Raw genomic sequence first — 6,505 nt, forward strand, 5'->3', positions numbered from 1 at the left:
AGGATGGTACTATAGAACGCCACCTCAAGGTAGGCCTAGTGGCGCCATCTCTTGGTCAGGCCGGAAACTTATCAATCCACCCTCGTATATATATATATATTAAATTATCTACTTTATTTTATTTTATCATAAGAGGTGAACACTTAATTTTAATAAACACAGAAGATTATTCTTTATCGTTAATTTTTATTATCATAGGATTGATCACTCAAATTTTGAGGGGTATATTTTGAGAGATTTCGAGGAATTTCAAAGTATTTTAAGGCATCCTAGACCAATTACAAATATTACAAAGAATATTATGGGAATTCAAGATATTTAGAAATATTTCAAGCTATTCAAAAACATTCCTAGATACAATGAGAAGAATTATAAGAGATTTCAAATACGTTTGAAGGATATGTGCGAATTTAATTAGAAAATAAAATTTCACGGTGTTTTGAGAGATTTTAAAAGATTTAAGGAGTTTTAAGTGGGTTTCAAAATACTGAAGGACATATCAAAAAGCTTTGAGAGTTTCAAATATATTTCAAAGAATTTCTAAAAATTGCAAAGTATTTTAAAAGATTTAAAAGATTTTCGACGTATTAAAAGATTTACGAAGGATTTTAGATAATTCAAGAATTTTGAAAGAAGTTTCCAAGAATATTTGGAGATTGCATATCCTTTAAACGATTTCACATGATTTTTATAAAATTAAACAAATCTTAAAATACTTGAAGCTTTTGTAGTACTCTGTAAGCATTTCAGAATATTTAAAGGGATACCACAAGATGTCAAGTTGGGTTTAGACATTTCGAGTGGTTTCCGAGGATTAAAAGTGACCTATTAACATTTTTAAAGATTTCATAGAATTTATAGGGATTATACAATATGTTTAAATATTTCAATAAGACTTTAAGGATTTCAAGTAACTTTAACAGGTTCAACAAATGATGAGGCCTTTCAAATAATTTTGAAAGATTTAAAAAAATGTATGGTATTCCATGGGCTTTCAAATTAATGTTAATGTTAATGTTTTTTATGAGGTTTCAGAGAAATTAATAGAATTTCCTTAGCTTTCAGAAGATTTCAAGAGAGTTTAAACCCGTATTGAATATTAAAATTGAAGTATTTTAAAATAAACAAATATATATCTGTATCAAATTTTATGAATCTGAATGTCATTTTTGTTTCTTAATTTCCATAAAATACCTAACTTTTGCAATTTTTAAAGATTTTTTATATGAGCTGATATAGGAGAAATATAATTTTTTATGGAGACCTGAAAATGAAAAAAAACTGTCCCCGGTGACAATGCATATCTCGTATATCATTTACCTGCATTGTTTGTGTATTGTTTGTGGCTGAGTGAACTTTTGGTAGTCATTTTCTGATATACGGTCATATTTGAAATATTAGAACTTATAAGTAGAGTGTTTATTCAATGAAAAATACGTAGTTTTGAATAATGCAGTTCTTTCCGGTTCAATGCAACTTAGCATTCAAAATATAGAAATATGTTATGAATGACTACTACTAGGATACACGTTGTCACAAACGACACTTATCTACCGTTTTATTTTTAAAATGTGTAAGAAATACGTTCTAAATAATTTGAAAATGACATAATTTTCTGTTTCAAAAATTTTATTTCTATTCTAATTAAAAAGTAAGACATACTTTATGATTAATTCAGAACTGTCAGTGAATACAAATGAACTATTTCGAAAGGAATTAGTTTGACTATCTTGTTGAAAAATTCTTATTGATTCATGCAAAGTCATTTGACGTGAGAAGTTTTGTTCTAATAAGGCTTCGGTTTCTGATAAGGTGGACAAAGTTTCACTAAGAAGTGTCAAATTTGTATTCACCCCTTCGGATCGTTAGCGCTAATTAAGTTCCATCCGCCTTCACCCCAACTTGTTTGCGCCTACTGAAAGCCCAACTTAGCGTCTTCTCGCCTTTAAGCTCATATCTTATAGATACGATGACAGAGGACAGATTTATTCATATTCATGCATTTGTAAGTTCGCTATTCTCTATTATTAACAAGTTGTCAAATGCTGGTATTCTCAAGCGAGTACAAAACAGTTGCACAGCTTGGCCGACTATTAAGGCAAGATATTGTAAACTGAAGATGTTACTTTTGTTTATAACAAATTGTAAAGGTTATATATATATATAAGAGACAAGCATCCAATTGTACAGGACTCTAATAACCCAGATTCTAAGCATCTGATGACTGCAGTTAGACTTTTCGATATATATGGTGAGCTCTTTCATATTTGTTAGTACGAGTAAATACCTTTTTTCCTCTTCAGTGACACAGAAAAGTAGCATATTCTTTGATTTTGCTTATTATCTTCTAGTTTCTCCAGTTACCCATTACTTGATTACTTTCATTTATTATTCATATAACGTTCTTTAAAAGTACCATAGCTACCAAATTTGCTAAATGGTCTTCAGTGCATGATAAGTCTTCGTAAATGGAGTCTTTTTTTCGACAGAAGAGAAAAAGGATATTTAGAGCTTGTTCTTTGCTGAGAATGTTTGAAGGACGTGTGCACACATATAACTTCGTTTTACCGCATGAACTTCACAAAGAACTAAAAGTCAAAAGAGCAGTTGCATAAAGTTTTAATTAGATTCTACCATTCTTTCAATAAGGTGACCGAAAAACTTCCTTTTTCAAAATTCTCAGCCCTTTACCTGATTTTTTCTTCATCTATTTTTTATTTTCTCAGATCATTTAGACTCAAATATCAGTATTTTAGTCTTGTTACATTTAAAGATAGGATATTTTATCTAAATAAAACTTTTATAATTGAAATAAAATAATTTCAGATTAAAATTGAAATATTTCAAATTTATTAATGAAAATTTCAAGAAAATAGTTAAATTCATAACAAAATACTTGATCTTTCAATGAAATAGATCAATATTCACTGAAATAGTTACATTTTTAACCAAATACCTTAATTTTCTTACCTGACAGGATAAATGTTTAACTGGAGCAAATGAGACGAATTTTCGACTAAATAGTTGAACTTTTAAACAAATATTTGAATTTTTTGTAACAAAAAAATTAATTCTCAACCAAACAGTTGTATTCACAAACAAATAGTTGAAATTTAAAGCAAAACAGACGAATTTTCAACAAAAGAGTTGAACTTTTAACTGCATAGTTGAATTTTTAATCTAGAAAGCTGAGCTTTCAATTAAATGGTTGCATTTTTCAAGAATTCAAGTTTTCACAGTATAATGAAATTTTCAACACCGTATTTACATTGTCAACTAAATATGAAATTTTTTAACAAAATAAAAGAATTTTCTAGCCTTAAAGGGCACACTTCCAAATACACCTACAAATAGTTCATTTTTCTACATAAAAAGATGAATTTTCAACCAAATGGTCGAATTAGTGAATACAAAAATGCAGATTCAACCAAAAACAGATGCATTTGTAAGAAAATTGCTAAATTTTGTAGTAAAAGTGTTGAGTTTCCGGCAAAGTAATTATACTTTTCAACAAAAAAGTTAATTTTCAAACACACAGCTGAATTTTAAACCAAAAAGGGTGAATTTCAAACCAAGAAGATTAATCTTCTACTAAAAAAGACGAATTTTTAACTAGAGATATTTATTTAGCACCAAAAATAAACAGTTAAAAATGAACTAGAATATTATATTAGAGTGACCAAAAAACTTGAAATTCAAAATTTGTTAATACTTTTCGGAATAATTTTTTATTTTGCCTGGCCATTAGTATCTAAAGACCAGAATCTCAATCTTGCGACATTTTTTACACAGAAATTTTTACAAACGAAATAAAATAATTTCAAGTTTATTATCCTTACAAAAATGATTAGAACTGCTTCTTAAAGAAATTACCTGACATTTTTAGGATGTTTTTTTTTCAAAATTCCTGACTAGGTTTTCTTTGTACTACAGCAACGCAACACTATTTCAAACTAATATTGTTAAGAAAAGGGTACTACTTTCAATTAATGCACGGTAAAATAAAACTTGTAAGAGTGTCCAAAAATTACCTTGAACTTTATTCTTTCAGTGATACATTATATTATGATCTTACACTCTTACCAATATGACGTAAAGATAAAAGTGAAATGTGAGATTAATATCGCGAAGTTATGGAAAAGTCAATAAAAAAGACGAAAGAGTCCCGTTTTCTGGTACTTCGAAGTTGATATAAATTTGCGAGAAAACATTAGCGAGCCCGTATGAGTCACTCGTCGCAAATCCGAGCGTAAAAGGGGTCACCTTCGGGAAATTGCACGGCAAGGTTTACACCCCTGCCATTCTACGAAAGTAAAGGTAATCCCGTTATTCTCATTTCTACGGGCATCTTATAGTCATCGCACTACCTTTATCAGGAAATAGCAGTTTCACGTAAAACTGTTCGAAAATTCGCCTATCGTTTCATTCCGATAGAACCATTTATCTTGGTCGAATTGGAATATCTATATTCTTTGTACTCTCAGTTGTAATTGCGATTTTTAAAGGTAGAATTTGTAACGACTTTAGGATTTATGCTATCAATGGAAAAATATAAATATTGGTTTATTAAATACAAATATTGAAAATTAAAAACAATACTTCGCCGAAAAGGAGTGATTTAGGACAATAAAGCAGAAAAATGAATTAAAAATCGATTTTCGAATGGATCTGACTTAGGTGTTTACAAAATATGTTTGAAAGATATTCTGTTTTAGTAATGAAGACTCGCAGTAGTGAATCACCTTTAATGAAAAAAACCGTGAATATATTTTCTGAAAGTATCTATGCATTTAGCCCATTTTTTAAATAATTCAACCAATTCTTCAATTTTACTGAATGTTTTTGACTTTAATTAATTTTTTTATTCGTTCATTATGTGCAGAAACATTTCACTTTTTATGTTCAAAATTCGATTTTTTATCAGTTCCGTCGATATATAGCCTACAGTATTTAACAGATTCATCTAAAAATGTCAGCATAAATCAAGAGGATCAAGCATCTGTGCTTTTCGCAAGAAATTTTGACTTTTCAATTATTTTTGTAAATATTTCACATAACAAGTTGAAAAATTCGATTTTTTAGCAGTTCAGTCGAGCTGGAGCTTACACTATTAAAACGATTTTCACACAATTTTCAACATAACTCCTGTAGATGAATATTTATATTAACACCTTGAAAATTTTGATGAATTAATTTTTTTCAAAATGTTGCACTTTTTGTTGTAAAAATTATATCTTTTAGCAGTTCAGTCGATCTGCAGCTTAAAAAATCCAACAGATTTGTACACCATTTTTAACATAACTCCGTTAGATGAATATCGAAGACAAAATCTCACAAAAAAAAATTGTTATTATTAAGTCAGATAATTAAGTCAGTTTGTCAAGTAATTCTAAAAGATATCCAAATTAAAAAATTTTTGAAGCTTGATGAAATTACGTAAATTTTAGCAATCTAAATAAGTTTTAAATTTAGATATCTTTTTGAATTACCTTATAAACTCGACATCACAAACTATGTTTATTGTACCGATAATTTTTTACTTTGTGGATTCTGGAAGTAAATAATGTCGCCATAAATTAAATTTTTTTGATATACTCCTCCATATAAGATAATGTATGTTTAATACACATCTTTTTCAACTTACAATTTTTCGACCTCTTAGTATAACCATCGAAATTCTACCAATATTTAAATACTTTCTGCACACAAAAATACATAAAAACGATTAAGAGAAAAAAGCAACAGAAATAATACTTTAAAAACTTTATTTATTTACATTTTTGAATCGTTGTACTTATCTAATTTGTTTGTGAAGTATTTTCAATAAGCATAAAATACACAAATACCGGAAATAATGTTCTGCTCATTTTTGATAAGTTGTAACATTTTTTGCTGAAAATAGGGTACAAAAAACTGAAAAATTTCATCAAGGTTTCCAGCAAAAAAGTATAAATTACACAGGCCCACAAAAAAACAAAAGTGTCTGTGCAATTGACCAGACCTATGTATTCTTATGTATTTTTCGACGCTGAATCCGAATTTGCAATAAAAAAGTAGGGTCCAGCTACTTTTTTATGGGGTTTTGCTCGAAAAACCTCATTTTTTACGGTTTTTTCATGGTTTTTTCTTAAATAAAAAAAAAAATAAAGAAAAATTTTATATTTTTGACTTCAGAATCGAATTCTACGGGAAAAAATACATCGAAAACCATGTTTTGATTTTTTTTTACGAAAATTTCAACCCACCATACGGCGATAAAAAGGCAGAAAATCGCCAAAAGTGAAAATTTGCTTCAAATTTGATTAAAATGACATTAAAATCAAGTTTTACGATTTTAAACCGATTTATAAACATTGAAAATACTTTACTGGGGTCTTTTGAGGTCGCTGATCACGAATTTTAGGTCATTTTTTTCAAAAAACAACTCCTAGTCGGCGTAAGTGGACAAGAAACGTGATAAATTGATATTTTTTTCAAAAAATCGATGTTTTGGATACTGTTCTGG

Source organism: Belonocnema kinseyi, chromosome 6 (genome assembly GCF_010883055.1).
Source record: "Belonocnema kinseyi isolate 2016_QV_RU_SX_M_011 chromosome 6, B_treatae_v1, whole genome shotgun sequence".
Lineage (NCBI taxonomy): Eukaryota > Metazoa > Arthropoda > Insecta > Hymenoptera > Cynipidae > Belonocnema > Belonocnema kinseyi.